This window comes from Syngnathus acus, chromosome 20 (assembly GCF_901709675.1).
Source record: "Syngnathus acus chromosome 20, fSynAcu1.2, whole genome shotgun sequence".
Classification (NCBI taxonomy): Eukaryota; Metazoa; Chordata; class Actinopteri; order Syngnathiformes; family Syngnathidae; genus Syngnathus; species Syngnathus acus.
In genome coordinates, this window is record NC_051104.1 from 7,028,918 (window position 1) to 7,055,777 (window position 26,860).

The 26,860-nt window shown below is 41.1% G+C and overlaps 1 long non-coding RNA gene across 2 annotated transcripts in view; it reads left to right on the top strand.

Annotated features, from left to right (window-relative positions):
• The window catches only part of LOC119139307, a 28,318-nt gene extending 16,017 nt beyond the window's left edge, over positions 1-12,301 (top strand). Inside the window, exons 3-4 of one of the 2 annotated variants that reach the window (XR_005101341.1) lie at positions 5,624-5,753; positions 11,362-12,301. This is a non-coding gene — a long non-coding RNA (uncharacterized LOC119139307). Of the gene's footprint in view, positions 1-5,623; positions 7,538-11,361 lie in introns of those variants that run through there. The other variant, XR_005101340.1, reaches the window with a different exon arrangement.
• The last annotated feature ends 14,559 nt before the right edge of the window (positions 12,302-26,860 follow it).

The window sequence follows — 26,860 nt, forward strand, 5'->3', positions numbered from 1 at the left end:
CAAACTTTTTTCCAAAGTAAGCAATGGGGAGCTTAAACCAGAAGCATCACCTTTCACTAAAAAAAGCAGCTGCAACCTCACTTTTTGTTGATAATGACGGGCCTGTTGTGAGACACAAGCGCGCAATTGTTCAGCAGGACGAGTTTGTTCAGCAGAAGTGATTTGGGGCTTTTTGAAAGTTCCATTTTGCACTCCCCAGGCGCCGCATATAGGCCACCCCAGGGAGGCGTGTGTGTGTGTGTGTGTGTGTGTATGTGTGGGGCTCTATTGTGTGTGTGTGTGTGTGTGTATAGTGTAAAATATTCTGACTGAACTGTCTTGTGGTTCATGGAGCAGGGAGATGTGTCCTGCCTCTTGCATTCTAATGTGAGTGGCTTTTGGAAGTAAAAGTAAACAGATATGCTTGCTTGGATGCACTTGTGCAATTGTGTGTGCTCGTGTTTGTGTGTGTGTGTGGCAGGACAAACCTGCTTTGAACCTGCATGTATTAAGATGCACTTGTAAACAAGTTGCATATCATGTGTTTTGCTTCGTCACTTTGATAACCTCATCAGTATTTTGTAAAAATGATAAAAAAGTAAATTAAAAAAAATAGGCTCGTTTCAAATGATTACGGAAAAAGCACCACCTGTTTTTGTACCTGACAATTTTCAAACATTGTCTCCGCGGTCTTAAATAATTGTCCATATGGCACCTGTACGACTGTAATATAAGAAGGTAAGGGCTCTCTTGGCTAGGAGGTTATAACGGAGGTGGAGAGAAGGCTAAGATGGGGCCCTTCAAACAAAATATGACCCCCGTTAAAACGATCCCATTCCTATGGTGGAGCATATTTCCTGCACCTCTTCCCTCTCCCACTCTGGTTCCCGCTTCCCCGTTCGCGCACAGATGTGCTCTCTGTCACGGCCGCGATGATAAATTAGCGCGGCTGCTGCCGTGTGAAATAGGAGCCGGTGTCTGGGTGCAGAGGGCGATCCGGTGGACAATGCCAGGGATGAGCCACTGCTAGTTCAGCTGTGGAGGAAAGCTTTGGATGGGACCGTGTCATGGGTTGGGATTGCTGGCAGAACGCTGACACTTTGCTGGATGGTCCTTAGGTTTAACACCCTCACTATTTTCTACCTTTGCATTCAATACAACTGGTTAGTGCAATTTGTTTGTTTCAAGTACAATCAATTGGTCTGTGTGTGTGTGTGTGTGCATGATAGGGGTGGGATCTGGAAGCAGCTGCATGCACAATGTGTTTTCTTTGTGTGCGTGTGTGTGTGTGTGTAGGATTCTTTTACCTGCAGGCTTTGGTTGGTGTGTGTTAGTGTATGTGTGTGTGTGTGTGTGTGCAGACATGTGTTTCTTATGAAGTAAGGCCCATGCCGGGCAAATTAATTCTCAGAAGTTGCGTGGCAGGGGCTCTCCTTCCCTTTGAAATGGGGCATACGGCTCCCTGTAATCAATAAGTCAAGCCATCTTGGCTGCATGTTGCAACCCCCCGGTACACAGATGAAGAAGCCCAATTTACTCATCATAAATTCTGATTCCCACAATAAATATGAGAGGAGGTCCCTCGGTATTTGAATATGTGGAATCTCAGGGGTGTTTGAAATGCCGAACGGCTCTCGCCTCCGCCTGCAGTTGCTTTTGTTGGTCCGAACGCGGGCTTTGTGTTGAATAATAATGATGCGTGGTCAAGAATATTTATTTTTGATCTGAAAAGATGAAAACACACCAGGCCCGGGACTTGCTTGACTCATACAGATGTCCAATCCCATCGTATGTTTGATGCATTTCATGTTTTCGTCTACCTTTTGGAACATTTCTCTGCTCCCGCATCTTGGCATTTTCTAATAAGGCCCGACAGCCACCTCCAGACAAGCGGTGACGTGCACGGGCAAAGGCACGTGACGTTTGGGGACACGCTAATCTATCGGACAAGCGGTGTCTCTCCCATTTATAGCCTCATGTTTAAAGTCTACGCGGTGAAACGGGGTGGGGGAAACGGTCCAAAATTTGGCGCACCTACAATACATGGATGTGACTGAGGCCTCTTGCATCTGTTCAAGCAACTCAAAAGCATATTGTAGCACTAAATCTTTTTTTTTTTTTTTTTATTGCTGTTGAGTGTCGGTCACAGCATACATTTTTCATTATATTTAGTTAGTGTTTTCACGCATGTGTGGCGACCATACGTACTGTACATGTGGGTAAACGTGATTTAAAGCAACATGGCATCTCTATAACAAGTGGTTTTGTTTGGTGGCAAAGATCTACATGACATTTATGAGCCACGGTGAATGTTAGGACAAAAACGGCATGACAACACGTGGCCCGGTATCAGCAGCTTTACTTTTATAAATGGCACCAGGGGCACTTAGCAACGAATCGGAATATTTGTTTCGATCTCCATCACAATTATAACATGATGTCAGCAATGTTCACATCCCAAATATTTTGAAAATATGCCGGCTTGTCTGTGCGATGAGCAACACCTGGTCTATCCATCAGCCATGGATTTAAAGATATATTTTGCTGTGAATTAGAATTATTTATATCACAAGTGGTGTTTTTTTGGGTTATTAAAACAGAACTTAAAAATCCTATATGCGTCTCAAAAAATACCAACTCGAGGCAATTAACTGTTGCGAATTACTAACGAGAGGAGAGCGCAGTTTTCAGTGTTAGTCAATACAGACGTTTTCATTGGCGGGGAAGCATTACGAGCGCTAATTCCTCACCTGGTAGTTACATGCGTGAAGAGCTAATCCATAAATCTGCTCCTAAGTGGTTCATCAGTGAGCGCCCCGGCATTGAACGTCGTCAATTAAGACGCCTAAATGCCTGGCTAATTACGCTCTGAATGTAACACCCTGTCTCTCGCATGGTTACAACTCTCTCACACCTCACTAATTGCGGCCATTTTTCTTTTTTAACAGTGAGGTTTTAGAGTCTTCAAAGGTTTGATTGGCAAAACAATTTCCAACGCCATCACCAATTACAATCAAACCGCTTCCAAGGCCAAGTGTAATGATAAAGATTTCTAATGAATGCATGTTCAAGGTCACTGAATGTTCACTACTAATAAAATACAATATGTTGTTGAAGTATTGTTGGGGTTATTATTGTAACTAAAGACTAAAAAATTAAAGTGATGTTGAGCAAAAATCTTACAGCTTGTATTTAGATTAAAAACCGTCCATCTGGCCATAAATCATCAACATAATAACCAGGATAAAAATCCACCGTTTTTGTTGAAACCATTCTCGGAAGACACGCAAAGCATCATTTAAGATTGTTTTCCATGTGTCATTGTTTGAGTGGTTATCTATTTTTTTTTTGACAATGTTTGACCATCGAGAATATTAAAACATTACCTTATAACAATAAATAGTTATTATAGCAACAGCAATGGTTTTAAAATATACTATAAACTTCATACATTTTTAATCTTATCTTATGAAAATTACTTTTTGCATTGCACATCCTCCATTTTTGTATATTTGACTATGTTGTGTCCAATTTTTCTGTCAAAGCTCCTACTAAATCCTCATGAGAGTCTGGCGAGTACTATCACAAGTCAGCGTCAAAAATAACAGACGAGAGCGTTTGGAGGAAGCGGCGGCGGAGGAGGTCTCGTGAAGAATGAGAGGCGATAAAGATCTGCTCCGGGCCTCTCCTTGCCTTGGCCCACAGGTCTGAAGAGCAGAGCAAATTGCGCCTGAAAGGAGATGATACTCATCGGAATGTTAATGGCGCTGAATATTTCAGAGGTGGGATCATCACATGGCAGGAGGAGGATGGGTGGGTGGGTTTCCGAAAGCATTTAACGTTTGAGGTTCAACTCTGTTATTGTAAAGCCCGAGTCAAAGATGATTCCGACGCGCAGCTAACAAGGCCCGTGAGCTGTCGACGAGGTTTGATCTCTCTCGAAACACACTGAAAACTTAATGCTCCTCAGGAATTTCTGATCACTCAGCGTAATAATTCAGATCTCCTTTTTTTAAAAATTCTTTGGTCACGGTATAGTTGACCTTAGATTCACTGGACTTCCCGATGCAACTTCCGGCGAGCTTTTTCTTTGTTTGCGGCGGACATTTGTCAATCTCAGGATGTGCCGTAGCCTTGAGCGATAAACGCAGATAACTCGTATTCCTTGTGATTCTTTGTCCGCACATGTGTGATTGTAAAACAAAAGACATATGGAAAATCCAGTAACAGTGGCTATACGACAAAAGTGGTTCTTTTTGAAGAAGAAGAAGAAGAGAAACATCATGGGAGTTATAAAAAGTATACAAAAAAATAAAGGGTGAGTCGGGGATGTCTATACAAACATCTGTCTTCCTCCCTTTAATTCAATCAAAAGACCTTTCTTTAGCCTTGAGAGTAAGACAGAAAGAGAGAGGGCTCCTATGTGCAGTGAAAGTTAAAAAAAAAAAAAAAAGATGCAGGAAGGGAGGAGGAAGTAAGGGGGTCTAAAATTAAGAGAATTATTGCATGTTCCCAGATGTGTGCAAGGAAGATGACCTGCAAGTCAAAGTTGTCCCCCATCAATCATTGCCATATGCTCCCGAAGAAATGGATCCTGCAGGACACTTCATATTCTTCCTTCTGATTAGTTCATTTGAGAGATGAAGAAGGGGACGGGATGGTGGGGTGGGGTGCGTTTCGGTGGGTGAGGGGGTGGCGTTCTTTACAAATGGATGGCCTCAATGACCGGAGAAGGTTCAATGTCAAAGTGAAGGCTCGCTATTTAGGACTTCTGGGATTTTTTTTTTTCTCTTCCTCTCATGGCTACCTTTTTTCCCCACCACCTTCTTTTTCATCAGTGTGTGTGTGTTTCTACCTCTATCTGCTTTAATTACTTGAAGTAAGTACATCCAAATAAATCAATTAATATGTTATTTTTGGTTAATGTGTACTTTGACTCAAATATCACTTTCAGGTACTTTCAACAAGACTGCTTAGCGTTGATTGATCAATGAGCCGGCATTCACCCTCCTTACTTAATCCGTTGGCTTCTTCCCTCTCCTGACTTGGCGCTCCCTCCGCTCACCTTTCACTCCCGGGGCATCGGTAATTATCGGCGGGGTCTTAGTGACTGCAAATGAAATTACCATTTAAGAGAGTGAGGGAGAAAGAGACATCCCCTTTGCCATAGGAGGGGAGCTTAAGTGAGGCGGCTCGGATTTCAGCTATTGATTTTTAAACTGCTACATCAGAGTGTAATGCTTTCATAATTTCAAATAAACTGTCCGGTAAAACGAAGTACTAATGAGAGAATAAGGAAGGGCGTACAGAGCAAAGCTAGGGGTTGAATTTTAAGTGTTGATGCATGTAGGACATCAAAGTAAAGCGCTAATTAGGTAAAACGATTCTTGTGTCGATCAATACTGAGCTGTAAAATTCTGGAAATTCCAATTTTAGATGTTTTTATCATATTTTGTCACAAATAGTTAAGGCTGAATATCCAGAGAAAACGGCACTCTTTCAAACTTGAAATATGTGTGTGTAATGGTGAAACAAGTTAAGTCACTGATAAGGCACAGAGATGATGAAATGTTTTTTTTCCCTTTGTTTTGGATTAAAACACATAAAGCCTAATCGGTCTCGCTCTTTCTATTTCCCACCACAGACCGCGGGCCGTTGGAGGCATCTTAAAAATCTCTTACATCTGGAGGAGCCATAATTCACAGGATTTGGCCTGACAGCCATGACAGCCATTGGGGCGGCCAGCAACAACTGTCTCCTGTGTTAGCAGCCCAGTATGTGTCTGAGAGAGAGCGAGAGAAAGAGAACAATATTTCTATGCCTTTTTAGTGTACATCTAATCTATGCAGATGCTATTAAATGTGATCAAATTTGCTCTGATATAATAATAATATAATATACATAACAGCAATATATTTTGAATTATTTCTGAATTACAGTCAGGGTTAGGGGCAGCAACAGGTTGTTGTTTTTCTCAAACGTCATCGCTCCACGTGATATGGCCCTAAATATTCCACACGGACAGTAGCGATCATTTCCAAGCCTAAAATCCTGCATTCCACATTCCTCATTCAGACGGCTTGCCTGCTAAGCCGGCGGGCACCACATGAACAGCCATTGTTAGAGAAGGAGGGTCATGTATTTCTCTCTCTCCGGCCATCCGTCTGTCCGTCTATCTGTCTGTCTGTCTGTATTCTCTTGTCACACATCCACGGCTACCTCTTCTTGTCCGCCTTCATCTCTCTTACGTGTCGCTTTACTGCCCACTCCTACCGTTCGCCTACCACCTCGTATTTCTTTTATGCTCGTCTATACCTCGCTTCTGGTTCCCACTGATGTTGTTAGGCTGGCAACTCTTTTACGATGCCTTCTGCTTCCTCTGTCTTTGTGTCCCTCTTGATTCCCTTTGCACGTCTCCTTTCCCGTCTGCGTTTCCAGAAATTCATGTCGAGCTTTTCTTCACATTAGATACAGATTTATGACCTACAGCTTGATCCCCATGGTCACTAAATTTGATACCATAGACTAAGCCACGTTGTTTTCTTGTATGTTCGGACTTCACTGCGCTTGTGGGTAGGCTCGGCAACACCTGTCGGGTTCCAAGCGTTCCAAGATGGCTGATTTATTTTTAATCGCTTAGTGCCTGATTCAAATGTATATATATATTAGCGTTATTATTCTTCGCTTTGCGTAAGGCAGACACTGAGGTTGTTGGAGCTGTAGCAAGGTGTGTGTGAGGGGTGTCCGTGTGTGTGTTTGTGTTCATGTGGGGATGGAAAAAAAAATGCCTTTTGAGGCCGCACATTTGGTTTTATTTTCATTCCATTTACTTCATTTGATTTATATTTGAAAGGAGTAAAATATATTTAAAAACATATGCAATGCTTCATCTAATTATATATCAGGTGGCATTGTAATTTTTTACATATATGTATTTACAAACCTGACGTATTACAAATTGTTTTGATGAGCACGAGCGTATCATTTTTGGAACTGTTGGAACATTTTGTTCTGAAACGCATTTGGAGTTTAGCTCATATGAGTGTGATCATTCTGTTCAGCTGTTGAAATGATTAATGTCATATCATATTTTAGGATCTTATACATGGAGGTAAAACTAGATGGCGTGCATTAAAAGGGAAAATAAAATTTTTTGTGCTTATTCTTTTTTCTTATTTTGTTCTCACGGATGACACCATCTCTAAATATTCAATTGTATAAACATACACTCTTCGAAGTGAGAAAAAAATGAATAAAAGAGAAACAGGTGGAAAAGAATCCTGATAGAGTTTGATAAAGAATTCTGACAGGAGTCACGTCACAGGCGCTTGTCCTCTTGCCATGCATACCTGATTTGCTGGAGGTGGTATTTGTAGTGTATTTATGTTTCCTTATTTGAATCCTATTCCACAAGTTGCCACTGGTGGGGCGTATTACAATGACACCAGCCATTGTAATGTTGTTTGCGCCAAGCGAGGTGGAATTTTCCGTTTGATGTTTGGTTGGGCTGAAATGCACCAAATAAAAGCCTCGCGAGATAAAGGTGTGTTCTTGCACATGTCTGAGTGTGCGCCTGTTGCCTCAAACTATTTATCTGTCACTCAATGTGTGCACATTGTTTGCACTGGTGTGTGTGCGTGTGCTCACATACACGTATAAAAGTCATATCGTGCTTGAGATCAAATGTTGTATCAAGGAGGAGAGTGACAGAGATGGCGAAAGTGATGGCTCCTATCGCAAACCAAAATAAATAGAAGACCAGAAACACACAGAATAGGCAAGTGTGTTTTAGGGCAAATGGGGTGACATGAAACACTTATACAGAAAAGCGCTGAACACGACGGCGGCTTTGTAGTGACAGAAAAGAAACGTCCCACCAAAACACCGAAAGAGAATAAATTGGAAGCATTGCAGACTGAAGTTATTCACACCTGCCTAAGATAAAGTAGAATCCACACAGTTGAACACAGTTCATTGCGTGACCTGCCATTTCATCTTCCCATTCATTAGTTATATATTCCCGATAAATAATAGTCATTTATTATTTCCATATGAACCTGTGGTTTGGAAGTAAAGCATGGCTGCATCTGTCAACAAAAAAGTATGTGTCGATCTATCTTTGTCAGCGACTGTCAAAATATCCCAACTCTCTTCATTGTCTTGTTTCCTCTTGACAATATTGCAATGGTTTTCTGGTTCAATAAAATACAATACATGTCAATATATTTTATATGGAGCCTCAAATACCTCCTGTGCTGTAAAGAATAGCCAACTGCTTGTTTTTGCTCGTTGTTCGGCGGGCCTTGAACATTAAGAATTATAGCAAACAAAATAATCAGGCAAATCTTTTCCGCTTGCTTTGTCGTTCATGCCACATTATACCATTTTCATACTAAATAAATAAATTAAAAAATCTATAAATAAACATCTATAGTATCTTTACAATATTGTCACTATCATCACACACACACACACATACTCACACACACACACTCCACATTCCCTCTCCTTGTCGCCCCTCCCTGTGCCTCAAGCTCTCCTTACCAGGAAATTAACCCTGACATTTGCAACACATAATTCCCTCTAATAAAATAAGCGTGTAAATATATATCAACAAACATGTGAAACATTTACAGATGCAGCCGTACGCAACTAAAGGACCAGCATGAAGTGCTTGGGTATGCTCGGAGAGCATAGAAGTAGATCTATAAATGGCATGCCTCTTCCCCACATGCTTTATACATTGACTATTTTAATCCAAATTATAAGCATCTATCCCAAATATAATGTTTATATTACATTAATAATAATTATTATTATTATTGTGAGGGATTATACCCGCATTGAAACAATGTCTGCATGTGGACACTTATGCATTACTGCATATGCATTTGTAAGCTTTGCACACTAGAATGCTCCCATGGTAATGGGATGACAGTGATGCGGATCCAAAATGGATGATTTTTACTATCTGGACACTGGGGTTGAACCTAAATTGAGACAGAGGTGGGTGGGGGATGGGGTTGAGCGATGCGTGTTGGCAGGTAGTGACTGTATAATACCATCACGGAATACCATCACTCCCCATCTGACCATGCCTCATTTTAGGGCAATAGAATCACATAGGAAAAGGTGTCAATGGCAGATTATTCAAGCTTGGAAAATCACACCTCATGTATTTATTCATGTCTGTACCACAAACAACAACAGAATTTGATTTTCAGTGAAAATATTCTGGATCAATACAGTGCTAGAATGTATGCAGTATTTGTCATGATGAGTGCATCAAATGGGGAATTTTATTTTTGACAGAGAGACGGCTAATGGTGGAAATGACAATTGGGTAATTGAATGTTATTAAAAATATTTGGGTTAATGTCATTGGATAATCTTGTTTGTGCCGGAGTGCAATTTCTGAAAGTTCTGGACTCCTGTTTTGAAACCAGCCATATGTGGAGAATAATTCTGCCCAAATAAGAATATGTTTACAATGACAATAAATTGCAAATGTCAAAGTAACTTTCTGCTGAATCCCAAAAAAGTCATTTCAATGGCTCCCAAGGCCAAACACCTCACATTCGCAGTGTAATGGCATCTCCATAGGCCAGTCCGGCTCTAATCACTATCCCTTCCTGCTGGGCCGGAGTCATATCTTGCCGAGCCCGATGACGGTAACTAGGATGAGGTACATGTACCTCCTGCGGATTACATGGCTGTTGTCTCCACAGTGATGGAGACCCTCGCTGGTACAAGCAAATCTCTGTGTGACTTTAGGTCCTTGGCGTGATGCTTAAATGGATGGACTGGCAGATGGAGATCAGCGGTGGTGCAAAATAGCAATGCTGAAAGAGCCTATTCATGCAGTGCACACATTAAGTACACAAACATATTCTGGGAATATAAATGGGAGATAAAATAAATAAAAAAACATACAGTGATTTATGGATTTACTACTTGGAGAGCCCCCAAAGGTTCCAGGCAGTGATTGTGTGTGTGTGTGTAATCCATGATTGTTTCAATTTAGAATGGTTTGTAGTGTGAAAGTGGATTGACAGAATATTTTCACAGCACTGAACATGTTGGAAATACAGGATGTTAGTTGTTTTCGAGGATGGAGTCACATAGATGCAAAGCAGTAGACTTTTGACATGACTGAGGACCAAGCCACCCGGTGAGAATGATTGGAACGACTGAAAGTTGGGGCATAGCCAAATGTCACAGTCCACAAAGCTAAAGTGCTTCTAAAAGTGTTGCTAGGAGCCATGCAGTCGTGAAGCGAATGGTGTAGAACGAGAGAGATGTTCCACATGCAGGATGCTCACCCACACATTTTGGCAGCTGAAAGCCGTTTTGTTTTTTTGGATGGAGCTGTGTTACAAGTCAAGTCTGACCTACTGACTGCTCTGGACTGTCAGTGTGCTGAGAAAGCATGACCATGTCTCCAATCATAAATGCTTAGAATAAAAAGTGCCAACAAACGTCGGAATAAGTTGAAATGCCAGCAGGGGTGAGACATAAATTAAAATAACTTGATAAAAATACAACTTTAGTCTGTGCTAAAAGTAAGGTTGAGAATGCGAGAGGTTTAAAAATCTCTGAGAATAAAAAAATCAAATAATTCCTAACATGCCGTAAAATACCGATATCCTTAAGCAGACGTGTTTTTTTTTTTTATGTATAGACTCCTGCCAGTGAATAGTACAGATGAGACACTTAAGGCAAGACAATAGTGTTATAGATTGTGGCAAGAGTTAAATCAATAGACCTTCTGAGGAGTAACAAGACACCCGGTAGCAAGTGCTACTACTACACACACATAGAAACAAGAGGGGATGGGAAACAAATGAGGACTGGCAAACAGAGGCTAAGACCTCAGTGTCACTGACTAGCTATTATATGTGAGTATGTATCTACTGTAAGTATATATTCCGGTTGTGTGTCTGCAGAAACATGTGTTATGGATGTGTTTGTAAAGCATAAGCAAGCGCAAAAAGAAATACCTGTGTTTCACTTGTACTTTTATCTCTGTTTCTTGGCCCGGTAATCTCCCACTGGGCATCTAAGCAGAGCCCTATTACTAGCTTTACCACACCCAGTATATCCCCAAGATCCTTGTGAGTGAGAGAGAGTGAGAGACAGGGAGAGAGACAAAAAAAAAAAAACAGACAAAGGGGAGTTGAGCAGAATATGTTGAAAGAGAGCGAGACAGGAAGAGAGATAGGATGGCAGAATTCAATGAATCAAGGTTATTCACAGTTTGTGCCTTCTTGTTTTTATTTTTTGTGTTGTTTACTTGTATGTATATTGTGTACTATGTCTTGTCACCGTGGGATAGTGGGAACGTAATTTCGATTTCTTTGTGTTTGTCCTTTTCTTCAACAGGCAAGGGGAGGGAGGCTTTGCGTGAAACTCTGGACCTTCACCTCACCGTGGTTGTCATCCAAGCGCTATTTGTGAGCACCTCTCCAGGGCAGCTTCCACTAACCCCCCCTTTAGGTCTGACTCCACCTCGACTGTCTCTTCCACCTCTGATCCGGGATCAGCAGTTCCCGGGGCCACGATAGGTGTCGAGGTCCATTAACCCCGGGCAGGTCTTATCATATTCATCAGGAAGATCACAGATGAGACTTCTCTCTGTTTTTATCAGATTTTTCAGGCTTTGAAAAGCTGCCTCAGAAGAGAGGAAGGTTTGTGACAGGCGTTCAGCTCTGTAACTGTGTATTAGTAGCCCTCGAACACATAGTCACTCATATTTTCAGAAACTGTCAGCCATTACCGAGACTGCTTTGATGGGGCTGTCAGTTTTGATTACTTTATAAAACCAGACGATGTCACCTAATGACCGTTCTAATCTTTCCATTTTGAAAACTAATTGTTGAAGGCTAGAAGTCATGGATTGCAGTTCATATTTGATTCATTATTGACACGCCTACACACCGAGGGCTAGGAGTTCACTATTTCTAAAATTTGTTCGGCCAGGGCTCCACTGTATGGGCAAATTTGCCCTTTTCTTTGGTGACAGAGGTGACATTTCCAAGACCAAACGCAAGGAATGCATCGGAACCTATGCTGTCAAAGAAACCTCGGTATTGTCCGACGACTTCATTTATTTAACCTGTCTGCATCTTCTGACTTTGCATTTTCTGCTTTTTTGACATTTGGCACCTCATGTCCCAGATGAATTCCACTAAAACGCGAGCCACTTAATCTAATTCAGTGAACAGCACCTCCCTATGTGACCTTTACCCTTAACCCTGACCCACAGCTGCTGTCCCCATCCATGCTCTACAACCACTAATAAATTATTGCTGACTCATCATGATCAATGGCAAGTGTTCAAGCTGAAATTTCGGGTTCAAGACACATGGCTGCAATGCTCCGAGAGGTGTTGGTCCCTCACGCTGTTCACAAGCCGCAATAGCGAGCTGGGATGCTCAAGTTTAAGGAGGGATATCAACAATATTTATATTTTATAAACAACATTGTGTTCCGAGGGAGTAGATGTAGTTAGAAAATTCTCTCGATACCTTCATATAAGCAAAATCGGTGTCATTATTGAACATCTGGGACATGTTGGAATCCAATCCATATTTAAAGGAACAGTATAAATATATATAAAAATGTGGCTGTTTGTAGGAAAGAGCGGGGATTATTAAGTTAAATGGATTGCAGCTCTATAAAGCAGATTTGTAGACAAGAGGGCTGAGATCACGTTTTGTTGTTATTGTATTTTTTTTCCTTATTCAAGATTACACACATTTTGAAACACACGCACGCACGCGCGCACATTTCTGCTGCAATCCGCCCTTCATCAACATCCTTCTTGGAAAATCACTGCAGCTCTGAAAAGTCATTTCACCCACGGTACCAGCAGGCCCTTCAAGATTCATATTCCTATTTACTGTCTCCTTCTCTGCTTGTGCACACACACTCACTCTCGCGCACATACACATCACACCAACTAACCCAGCAGGGTTGGGTTCATGAATAAAGGAGGGAATTAGAGCAGACCTGGAGAAGTCAGATAGAGAGCGAGAGAGGTGGAGGGAAAGGAGACAGAGAGCTATTAAATTGAATGAAAAGTATCGGCAAGATTGGGCAAATCTGCTGAAGGGAGGCATAATAAGTGGATATCAACAATAATGAAAATTCAGGAGATAAGAGAGAAAGGAGGGAAAGATGATCACAAATAGAAACATGCGCATTTAGTTGTCTCCTGTTACAAACCAATGACGCACGACTTTTGTGATTTGGGAGAATAATGCCCTCATTTTCATTTGGTCCATTTGAGTAGTTTTGATTCCACTTCCTAGTAACATTTTGGAGAGTTTTTTGCTCGACTTACTCACTTTCTCAAACCTAACACACACAACAACACAGAGCCCCAAAGCCCATGACCAAGGTAAATGGGATGTCAAGTTTCTCTAACCCAAAGCCCCGAGGTGATATTGTGTTTTATTTTTTTGAAGGACCCTTGGCAGCACAGTCATCGACATGGAATGTACTGCAATAAAAAATATTTTGGACAATTGTAATATATTTATAGCTAAAGGAATATTAAATTCTTAGACCAACAGAAGCAAAAATAAATATAGTGATGCTTAGAAATAATGTTTTGAAAAAAATGCATTGCTCAGTATTGGGGGAATAGTAACTTTTTTTGGTCATACTTCACAAAATAACCTCTCTGCTGTATGTTTTGAACTCCTATTTCCGCAAAACACTTGTGTATCGAGCAAAATAATGCACCTTGAAGTGGTCTTCATGACTGAAGCTCAACGGACCATTGGTGACCTTTTTTTTCCCCCAGACAACTTGTTGGAGACCAAATTAACAGCTTATAGGTGGCTCACAGACTGCTGGTGAAAGGTGCTTCCTGGCTTTTATGATCTGCTATGTGAAGCACTATAAACGTTGATTGATTGCTTGACATGATTGAATCAGCAATCGATAGTGCATCGTCAAAATAATTTGATCAATATTTCATTATTTTGACACTTACTAAGAAGGAAATATAGATAATATATAGATGGTTAAACAACTATGTAACCGGTTGAAAGTCATAAAATGACAGCACAAACAAGAAACTGCAGTTCCCATATGCACTCACAATAAAAAAAAGGTGTGTGTGTTTATCAGCGTGTGTGTGTCATCGGAGAAAGAGGGGCGAGAAGCCGTTACCCCTGCACCCAGATAACAACCTGGTTTTATAATGTTGCATATCTATATTCAGGCCAATTCCCCCTCGGGGGGCCAGCCGGAATAATAACGCTGGCCATTTTACCCCTCCAAGCGGGCAGCCATTTTCTGCCCTAATTCTCAGCATGGTCCTCTCGTCATTCCCAAGGTATCACGTAATGGATGCCGCAATGAGATGGAGTGACATTGTGGCGTCTGAAATGTAAAAAGCCTATTTGCCGACCTGGCCTGCCTCAACAGCGTGGCCGGTGGAGATATACAGGAGCTGTTTATGCTTAATCCTCTTTGCAATTTCATATGTTGTCATTTCGGATGATTGTCTCTATCTACGACAAATTGGAAAATTTTCAAAATAGGTGCGAAACGGTGGGGAAAAATACGTCGCCCCTCCCCTGTTAAACAGGTGCCAAGTACGTTCTGAGAACTGATTTCAATCGCTAATGTATCATATTTACAGAGGACAGAAGTGTTTCATAAGCTAACATGAGTTTGTTTCCAGCTGTATCAATATAATGATCAAATCATCCACAGGCACATCCAGTGCAAGCAGAGTTTTAAAGTTGAGGGTCAGACGAGCAGATGTGGTCATCCATACCATCGGTCAATTTCAATAAAACTCCAGACAAAGAAAGGTTAGGCCGTATAGATTTCTCGTTGTGGGCTCACTCAAAGAAGTGTACCGTGAGGCAGACGTAACTCTGCTTTCTCTGGCTTTTTCTTCTGAACTCTAAATGCTACTCCATCCTATCCCTTGCCTTTTTAATAATTCACATGCATAGCTTCATATCTTTCTTTGGCCTTCCAAACCTTTTGAAAAGTAACCTACATCCAACAAACACACCGCTCTTGCTATTCCACTGATGACACGTGTTTATTCCGGCCTTTTGCTCAGAGAGAATAGGGAAAGGAAAGGCTTCTTCGCTCTTCAGGCATTATTGATTGCCATCGACAAGTTGATAGCAGATAAAACACAAGTGCGTTTTAGATACATCCGGTTATATATGAACTGCCATGTCACTTGTGTTTGATTGTATAATAGATTTTTCCAATGGCTGACACACATAGGTGGACTTTAACATACACCTTGTTCTGTTCAAGTTTGGCTGTTTGTGTATGAACTTTCCCATTCAATGAAGACTGATTATAAAAACTGTATACCAACCAGCTAATACTAAGAGACTTCATCTTAGCGAGCATCTAAAGGTTAATTAAATAAACTAATTATTAATATTCAACAAAATATCTCTGAAGTAATAATAATAATAATGATAATAATAATAACTAGCATTACCCAGAATTACAGGTGTGTTCAACTTTCAAAGTTCCACCGTCATCAATCACAACAATTGGAGATGAGATAACCTCACGAGTCAAAGTTTTAAAACTTTGTCTATTATTTTAGCAGTAATGAATAAAGTGTAATAAATGGTCCAACTGAGATTTTGAAAATGGAAGAGGGTGAGAGGCTGCAATGCAGGTAGTCAGACAGAGAAGCCCTGTCCAAGACAATCATATGATGTATCATTCATACTGTCAGGGTGCAGAAGCTCCGCCTCCCTCCACTTCCTTCTCCCTCCCTCCCCTTGGTCTCTCACTCCAGACTCCATCACGGCCTCCCATGATGAAGACCACTTCTCTGACTGACTACACATTTCAATGAGACACACAGGCCAACATTCAAACAACAGTTACACTAACACAAATGTTGCCGTTGACTCCCCCTGGAAAGTAATATTTTGTCACTAGCATATTCTCCTCATCCTCCCACAGACATGAAGAACATAATAGTATGGTATCCCTTTTCATCAGGGGATCCAGTTTAGCGGCATGCCTATTAATTTGCGGCCCCATTTTATTCATCTTGGACTGCTGCGCAAGGTGGTTTTAAAAAGAGCGAGTGCTGCCTCTGAATCATTTGACCCCTGCGATTTGCTAATGAATGCTTGGAGCAATCACCATTTCCCAGAAAATGGACAAAAATGATCCCTCATCTGTAAACCTAATCACTTACCGCCATTATCGTGCATATGTGCTGCTTGTGTGAGTGTGTGTCTGTGTACTAGGTGACTGTCTGATTACCATCCATGAAAGAAATTGTTGTTCAAAATGATCCCGTGGGAGAGAACCAGATCGTTATTCAAGATGAAGCAGTATTGAAGTGGGTTACTTTTTTTCTTTTAGGATTATAAAGGTAAGGACTAACAGTGGCAGAAAGTAATGCTTTAATCAGTGGTCCTTATCGTTGTGCGACTCTTGTGAACAATGTCTTTTTTTGTTTTTGTTAAGCTGAGTTGTCGGTATCGGCTGAAAGTAACTTTCCAAGTAACTCAAATGCTTAGTTGCTTTGGAAATAATAATAATACAATTCAGTAAAGTAATTGAGCAACTTTTTTTTCCTACTTTGATTTTACTTTTCATAAACAGCACAAAGTTGGTGTCAAATCAGGAGTATGGGCACATCCATGTCTGTACCTGAGTGTGCGTATTGAGTGACTCCCCAAAACACACACACGCAAGCGCAAGCACACGCACGCACGCACGCACGCACGCACACACACACACACACACACACACACGTGAGGGATGGCTAAGGCGGCAAAGGTCACACTGAAGCATTGCAGGGATAAACCGAGTCACTCGAAATCCCATCTATGGCCAAATCAGATCAGTGCTGCAGATGTGGACACAAAGCTGCAAAGCAACAGGGAGGGGAAGGACGAGAAGAAGAAGGAGGAGGATTTGAATGAGAAAATTACATTTTCTTGTCTCTGCGCCGTGAACAAAGAGAAATTCTACAATAATCGGCTTTTCCATCCCACACACATCACAATGCTATGGAAAGTGAAATACGGACACCCCCCCACCCCCACCAATTGCTATTTTACTTTTCTCGTTTTAGGTAACTGCCAACCTTTTGTCCTTTTTGTTCTTGAATGTGATGCTTGATCAGGAAATAAACTTCTGTGCTTCTTTTTGCTTTGCACAGCATCAGGCAAGTCAAGACAATGGGGATGTGAAAAAAAAATATATATACACATATAAACAAAGAAGACTCGAGAGAAAAATGATACAAGAGGAGGAAGAACATTCTGTTTGTAAGTAGCGTCAATACTGTTGGTGTTATCAGTGTTACAATTGAGAGGAAGCTTTAGCAAAGCTGTCTTTCTTTCATTCCTAACATCAGCACTTTATAATCCCTATTTGGGGATCAACACACCTATGTGAGTGACTTGCGTTTGTATTTGAGTACTTCTGTGTGTCCTTGTGGGAATGTGTACATGTGTGTTTATAATTGAGTTTACTACCCACCTGTGAGTGTGTGGGTTGTGTCAGGATCGGGTCACCTTGCATCCATCATTTTCCTTTTTGAGACCCCCTGCGAGGATAAAAATCACCCTGTGAACTTAATCCTGGCTTATATCTTCCCCTTCATCCTAACTCACAAAAGTGTCTGCGCAAACACACTTAGACAACTGTGGACGAGGCACAAAATCCAACATAGACACTTCACAGTTGGAAATATCAGTAAGCACATACTATAAGCATCATAAGTTAAGGTCTAAAAAATATGATGAATGTACAGAAATGTTTATTTTGTGTATAGTACCATGGAATTGACAGAATCTGTGAAAGTCAACTATTTATGACTCTACCTTGCAAAACAATAAATAGAAATTGAGGCCAGGCCATTTTGGAAAGGACACCTGATTAAATGTGAAAAATAAATGAATGTTGCTGCAGGAAAGAAAAGAGTAATCAGACAATGAAGTGATTCGGCATTGATTTCAGAATCACGCTAAGCTTCCTTGAAGGCATAAAGCACATCCACCGAATTATTGACCCTGACCCAAACGAAGTCGCTCAGATTCATATCGGTGTCCCAACTGGGACATAATGAACAGCTTCTTTTCAGATTCAATAGTGATTCTCTCCTTTGTTAGTTTGTTAGGCTGCATTCATTTTTAAATGTCGCTTTGAGACGTACTGATGGCTCATTATTTACAGTTATAAAAGGAAGGGCGTTGTGACATTATAACTAAGTCATAAAATCTCCAGATTGTGAGTGTACGGTCATGATAATAGTATCCCCTTTACAAAATGGCAATTTCAGCATCTTGTTTCCGTTTCACTCTTCTATATAAGTCACTTAAACTGAATGGTGGGGACAAAGCTGACCTGAAAATATACCGCCTTCAAAGAAGTATTAGTGTCAAAACAGGAAAGGAGTATTAGTGTCATAACAGGAAATTCCAAAATGCCGGCACAGGGTCAGTTTAGTAACCAACATGCACTTCTCCCACCCTGTTGTTTTGCAAGCAAATTGTTTGACGTACAGCTAATAATTATTCATGTTCACCACCAAGTTCGAATATACAAATTGAATAGTGGACATTTTGTGTCTGTGTCCTTTAACATCAGTGCCATCTTCCTCCCCTGCCTCCTGGCTGTCCAAAGCTGTTTGAAGAAGCTATTAGAGCCCAAATCAAAGTCTGCCCTTTTTGAATATTCACCAACAGTCTCCTGGCCTTTTGTGAGCCCCCGGAATAAAAATAATCAAAATCAGAACGGACCTTCATGTGCAATAATACTCTGTCTACTCCGGCCTTCGCTGTCAAAGCCATTTATAATTCATGCACCCACCCTGATGGGTCCGGGGCACGTTCGAGGTCCGCTTCTCTCAGTTCATCAATAGCTGCCAACCAGGTAGGAGACTTTATTATTGAACGGTGGCCATGCTTGTACTTTTTATCATTATGACAACTTCAAAAACTTTTTGGCCTCCCACCCTTGCTCAAACTCTCCCTTTGCTCTTTGTTGTTAATTTAAACACTAGCAGTTTTCATCCGTCGCCACGGGTGTTTGTTTTACAATAAAAGGTCATCCTCATTTGTCCGCAGTCATAAAAGGGACCACCGTCGGGGCTGAGGTCAGAGTAACAGACAGATAGAAAAATAGACCGACGGACAGAGGGATGATGCACAGGGGAGGCGGGGGGGGGCTGAGTAGGAAGGAACAGAAAGATAAGATGGTAAGATGGATGCATAGACAGAAAGGGACATAAACAGGGATTGGCCGAAGGAGAGAGATTGCCGTGGCTGATGATGGCAAGAGGGTGGACTGATAACTAATCATGCTACCACCTCAAGTCTTCTCTCTCTCCTCTCTGCGCCTTCTTCACTTCCACCGTGTTCCTTTCCGGCGATGATTGACGAGGGCACAGTGGACTGAGGTTGTCTTGGTCCCCAGATTAGAAAGCCCTCAAACAAATGAAGCCTGGAAATGGTCCCCTAGGGTGCGGAGAGCCACAGGTAGACAGACAGGACACATACTTTTAGCTTGACACCACAAAAGGAAAGTCTGCCCGTGACGCAGAAGAGGAGAAGATGTGAAATGATGTGCATTACAGTTTATGGGTATATATAAAACTGGGTTGAGCACTCTATAGTCAAGAAGTAAACCTAAAAGGGAAAAATAATATGACCACCTGTTTCGTTATTTAACTTTTTTTTTTACTTTTCATTAAAAAATGTTCATGACAACAGAACCATGAATGATAAGAAGCACGGAATCGTTCCTCTGCAAAGTGAGAAGTAATTACAAGATAAAGGATGATTCAAAGCAGGATGACGTAAGAGCAGAACACAATGCCACCTGTTCACATCCCACCAAGATTATGGCGTTCTTTCTCCTTCCGTGACTCCCCATTGGTGATAAGGTCCATTTATCAGAGGCTAAATATCAGCCGGTACCAACACCCCGAGCACATAACATATCCAACATCCCCGCCTCTACCTCTTGAAAAACGATCGTCTTCAACCGTTGCCCTGTTGTTTAAAATTCAAGTGTAAGTGGAGGGAAAAACTGTTGATATACGAGCAGATATGAAGAAAAAAAGTTTGATTTTATAGATGTCCTGTGACCCGAGCATGAGTGCCCTCCATTTTCCCGAATGGCGCAGGCCCAAGGTTTTAATGGAGTCTCTACGAGTCATATATCAGCGCAGCTTGTCTCGTAAAGCTCTCCTCGGACCGACCTCACAAAGCACCTCCACCTTTATCGGGACACTTAGGGAGGTTTTCACGAGTACAAAATAGGTGTATTATGATTTTAATATAGTCAGCCGGATCGGGGAAAAATGAAGATAATCGCAGGTGTATTTTTTTTATTTATCATGATCATTTTTTTGATGCAGCTTCTGATCTATATGAATGTCTGAATATGTACGTATATTTACCATAACCGATGAGAAGAGAGCCATTTCTACTTGCTGATCAAGAAAGTGGAATTGCGTACGAGCAGCTGCAGCACTGTGTTGCATCTGAAGTAAATAGCGAGCGACTAGTGAGGCGCTCTTTAAAACACACAGTGCCCCCCAGTCAAAGCCTGTTCATCATCAGTCAGAAAGGCAGAAATGAGAAATGCAGCTAAGCGATGCTTTAGAAGGCAAAGTTCAGTAATTGGGAATGACAGACCCACACAAAGCATCCATCACTTTTGACCTTTCCATTTCTGTCCAAGCTTCTCTTTTCCCCAGGTTTCTTTCTCTCTCGACGTTGCAAGGCGAGGACGACAAAAGCACGGGAAGAATCGAAAAGCGTATCTTGTAGACGACCGCATTTAATTGCTCTTTGAAAGGCGCATTGTGATGCAATCAACCTGGACTCAATTTGAAGCTGAAACCAAATCAAATGAATGGATGCTGACGTTAAGATAAAGCAGCCCCATACATGTGGACTCACGCTGCCTTGAGGAAAGTTGAAAAGATTGGGATTAAAGAGTGACATGCTTCGTGGAAAGTTGACAGCGAGTGTGCCACTTTCCTTAAACGGCTGTGCACAAGAAACATGCTTCCCTTCTGTCTCTACTGAAACACACAAACTTCACATCTGGACTTGTGTTTAATTTCACGTCAACGTACGGACAGGAAGCACCTGTTTAGATGAAATCCTGCACGAGAGTGAAAGCGAGAATGAAGAAAAAAATGGAGGAAGAGAGGAAAGAAAACTATGAATCCATCACTTGTGGAAATGTGTGCCGCAGTCTTCGTATTAGAAGAAACATCAATAAACAGTACGAGAAAAAAAACAAATTGGTTTGGAAACGGCAAGTCATTTGAAATTAACCAAATTTCATGCCCTCTGAATGTTGTCGCACAGCGGACTGACTGAATGCGGGTCATTCTTTTTCCTCTAAAGCACAGGAGGAATTGGGGGAGCAATTACGGACCGAGGTAGAACTTCCAGATGTGGGATTATTCCTGCCCTCACATTAGCAGATTAAAAGATCACTGTCTGGAGAGAACCGTTCACTTTTTAACCGTACAGACTTTGACATTTACTACAAAATGATCTTTTAATATAAAGTAGTTATATTAGAGAAAACAGTCTAACCGAGATTGAGAAAATACTGTTTTAAAAACAAATAATAATTGCTATCAAACTAAATTTTCCATCTAGGACAGGTTATATCTAAGTCTTTGCACTTTTTAATCTGAATGCAAATTCACGAACAAGCACTATGTTGAGCATCTTAACGTGACACAAGAGGAACAGATCGACTCACCTGAGGCGCTTTCAATTGTTAATTCAATGACATTGGAGACGGAGCCAGAGTTAACAAATTAAAAAAGTTTACTTTCTAGGCCAGCCGGCTTTGCTGCCAAAGACTTTGCCTTCATCAACAGACTTAAATTAGATACTATACAGTAGATGTGTGTTGACATTTCCTCAATGATCCAGATTTATCTGTAATAAAGTTGTGGTTTTAAGAGGGATTATTGCCTTATTGAATTTCCAGTTCCGAATATATTTGCAAAAATTGTCACATTGTATGTCTCCATTCAACAATAAGGTACTTTTCAGAGTACAGACTTCAAGCCTTTGGAGTTGTCAAAATGTTTTTGATCCTTTTCTTTTGAAGCCTTTCTTTTATCAGGCACATTTCCTCCAATCTTTATTTTATGGCTTCATTTCCCATGGTGTCACTGAAATAGTAGTTGATCCTCAGGCCAAATTTGTGAAATGGCTGCTTTCCTGTTCCCAGAATGAGCTCAGAGACACAAAGACTTTCTGACATTCAAAATTGCTAACATGCAGCTTCAAAAAGTTCAATATAATTCCTCGCGCAATGCTCTTGCCTTGGACATGACATCCAAGGCAAAGCTTGATTTCTTTTTTTCTTACCGAGCAAGATCTGTTAATTGATACGGTCAGACATTCTGTACTGCAGGTTATGTGGCATCTGAAGAACAGATGCCAGCTGTGGGCCACATATAACCTTGTTCCACTCCATTGTACAGCTGTAGACCATAAAGCTAAGGTGTGCCAGAAAGCGTTAAGCTCACTACATGCACCACAGCTGATGTCTGACAGCTGCAACCTCGGCTCCAAAGGCTCCTCCTGATTATTTTTAACACATATAAACTCTTTATCACTTGCGCTGGTATGATTTGCATGTGATGGTGTTGATTTACAAGAGACCAAGCCATGACTTATGCAATTAAACAGTAGGCCCAAATGTTGATACCTGTTATTTTGATACCAGTTAAATTCGGGCATGGAGAGAGGCATGCAGGATAATGAGCAAGGTCTGCAGAAGCTGGATAACAATCCTGACACTGGCCCTCAGAACATAACAAAAAGTGATAATTATCTATCTAAACTGACGACACAAGTATGGACCAAATATGAGATACCATTGAGAGAGGAGTTTAAAAGAAACAGAAGCCATGATGACTGGAATCATTTGCCTTTCTTTGCTTTGCATCTTTTCTTTCATTCTTCAAGGTCAAGCGTCAGAGAGCGCCTGTATGTCACTGCTTCTTTGTCTATTCAGATAAAATTGCTGTATTCATCGTGTGTCAGATAAACCTCAAACGGGGAATGGGGAGTGAGAGCAAGAGGCAGGAAAAAGGAAGAGGGGGGGAAAGTGGAAAAGGGAACAAAAAAAAAAAACAGTGCTATCACGGCGTCCTCCAGCCTGCCCCCTTGCCTGTTTTTATCTGGCCATGACAAATTCCAGCGTTCACTCTCTCCTTTTTACTCCACATTTTCTCTGGACCTTATCTACTGTCTCGGCACTGCCTCACTTGCCATTTTAGAATAATGTCCCGCCATGTCTGTAATGACATTGGCTTTGTGCTTCAGATTACCTTGGGATTTTCAGTCCTTACACCCTCCAAGCCAAACACATGGACTCTGGAATGGAAATCACAAGACACAATTCTGGACACGTCATTAAATGGGAGTCGACTGAAGCACACTTATTGCTTATTTTAATGTGATTTCCTCCAATGTTGTTCCAGCTTCCCTTCAGGTAGCACATCCGAGATCTGTACTTTTATGAGCTCCTTAAAGTGTGACAGATCTGCTGCTTCCCTGCTTGATCCAGCACTCTTAATCACATGATAATTAGCCCATCATTACACACAGGACACATAATGAGGACATTAGACAGCCTTGTGAAAGGACCCCCTACCAAGTGAAGGATCAATGGCGAAGCCTGATGAAAGGTGGACTATGCAGCTGAAGGTTGGAAGCAAAGTGGGAGTGAGTGCTATTGATTGCGCACGCACATCATCGTACTGGACCCCATTCAGTCACTCGAGTTGCACAAAGAAACAAAGTAGGTGAGATTTGAATTTGGAAGTAGAAAAGGAAGGGAGGGATGACATCTTATGGCGCTACAATTTGGATGCAGTGACTACTACTACTAATATTGTAAATGAGACTTGCACAAAGCTATTGAATAGATTGAAACTGCCACATTCACAGTTGCTTTTTTCATTTTTTTGCACAATTGCCTTATACCTGGAGGTCTTAAATCCAGTTCCAGAAAGTAAAACCACAGGTGCTTCTCCTCAACCGAAGCACCTGTGGCTAAAGCCAAACTGTGACTTTCTGGACCTGGATTTGAAACTTCTGCTGACATCGATAGATCGATTTGAAGCCTACAAGTTAATTAGAAAGCGAATGGGAGAAAAGGAGAGCGTGACAGCGGCACAACGGAAGACAACCGGTCAAACGTGCACATCCTCAGGCTCATGTAGGTACGTTGGATGCCTTCAACAATTTGGTCTGACTCGTGTGGCCATTATTCAACCATGCCAGCTTTTGGCAGAGCACCTCTCCAGCCAGACCAATCGCAATGCCGCTGATGCTTGAATTTACTGGTATCAACTTAATTGATTTCAATAATCCAAAGCACTGTTATTGATGGACCTCCAAACATGCATTCAGTCACAAGCACAGTATTCTGATGAAATTACTTTTATTGGATTTATTTCATACAGTATAGTAAAAAGAGGCTATCCTTCAAAGTGTAAGTGAAGCCAGAGAGGTCTGCACGTCCTGACTGGCCAACTACAAAGCATGGTTTATCTTCTTTACAAATATTAAATCATATTCTGAAGAAAGTTCTCAAGTAAAAAAACAACAACAACAAAAAAATCCAAGTAGACCAATGTGAGTTATATTGCGACATAAGTCTGGACGAGAGAATATGAGGTGATGAAAAGTGCTTGAGGTGCATATAAAAGGACCTAAGTGCCGAAAAGTATTGTCCATCGTGCAGAACTTTTAAGGACACTGTGTTTTGATCATGTATTTTTCCATTGAAAATCATAGAAATAGAGGGACTATAAAATGTTCCAAGGTCAAACTGTTATGAGAACATAGTTGATAAGCAAGTTTAAAAAGAATAACTTCATAAAGCTCACACAACTGCAAAAAATAAACTTATGTTGAAGTATAAAAACAATAAAGTCAGAACAACTATGATGCATGACAAAGGTGAAATTGTTTAGAATACAAGAAAATTCCCTGAAATGACCTTGAAGTTACAATTTATGTTTGAGGTCGACCCCCCCAATAGTTTGAAATTGAAATTTTAATAACTTGAGAAGCATTCAACTATCTCAATTAAGCAATCTTGTCTTTCCTTTGGATTCTGCTTCTATTAAAGAGCAATTTTTCTCATGTCACTTGTTTTGAATCACAATTAAGACCTCACCCAAACTAATCTTGCAATCAAAGCCGTAACATGTTCTGATTGCCATAGCATCAGTAAACACTACTAGATGCTCTTTTCTTCCAGATTTACAATTACACAGTGAGGTCATATAGTTTTATTTGAGCTTTTGGTGTGATTAGATAGAATCGAGGCCTGTGCTGTGCAAGGGGCAGTAATGAGATTGTCAGTGGGAGTGAATCATTCCGGTCACAATGTGGCAACAATCAACCCCCACTACGGTTGGTGCACATCATGCAAACTGCTGTGACAATTCACGTGTGTGTGTGTGTGTGTGAATAATGAACTCTCCTACCCGTACTTCCCTTGCCGTTTATGAATTCCATATACTGTATGTGTATATTCTTATTCATGTCTGGATGTATTCCGGCAACACTTTGAATTAGTTTGAATCCGGTCACAAGGCCCACTGAGTCACTTTAATTGTCAGACGCGTGTTGTGATCATAAATGCTATCCAGCGTGCACGCTGCTGCTGCTTTAAATCACCGACATGTCTGTTTCTTCCCTCTTTCGCTGCCTTCCAGTATGATTTGGTCTCAATTTGTAATAAAAAAGTAAGCACTGCAGCAAAGACACTGCCACAACCAATGATGGCCTTTATGTTTTTGCATTGGGTCTCCACCCTTTTCCGTCGTCACAGTGACTGACTTTTAATCTAATAATCATTGCATGAGCCCACTGACCAGAACAAAGGGGAAGAGGGGGTGAAGCGTCTTTCTTAACATCTATCAGATTATTCCTGTTAAAAGAAGGGTGGGGGTGCTCAGTACAGGGAAGCGGTAGGATATAAGGTTTCATAGCCAGATCGTAAAATTACTGAGGAATAAACGCCATTCATTTCACATGACATCACCACTTTTTGAGGATGTGCGCCTCAGCGGCTTCAAAAGGAGGGCACAATGTTTTCCTTGAGTGGGATGTGCTTGGACATCAAATGCAGGGAAACAAAGAAGAAAATGAACATGCAAAAAAAGAAAAGAAAACAAATTGACCTGTCAGATTAGATAAGCGAAATGTTCTGTAGCCAGAGTTGCGATTTTTGACAAATGCTTTTTGGGGCTTGGTTTGAATAAAAATGGCTGGTCACTACACTGAAGTGTCTCAGGTTGAAGAAGTCACGTTACGCATGCTTCCATAAATCTATTTGCATAACCGTCGCTGTCCGGTGGAAACTTCTTATGTCTAACCGTCGTTTACTTTTGTGACATTTTTACTTCATTTTCATTTCACTTTGAGGCATTTGGGATCATGGTCACACCAACTGAAGCATATTCGTTTATTTTGGTCGTATAATGTTGATGCAATCGCAATATAAGGTATAATACAACAATACAACTTCAAACAAGCTGGCTTTTTATGACTTTCTGTAAAGTTATCTCGACAGTTGGAGGTTTCTGCCCGACAGTGACGATATACTTCTCCATCCACAATTTTTTGTTTTGTTTGTTCCACTACTGAGTAAACCAGGCCCCTTGTGCTGAATTCATTTTCTCCAAACATTCCCTGTCATGCATGCTATTAACATAGCCCAACAATTTACACTCAATTTGTAGTTTTTAGCTATTCACAAGGTTGTCAGTCTCTTGCCCCGCGCCCAAGTGTATGCTTGACACAAATGATATGGCACAGAAGCATGCTTCAGGGGTACTAAT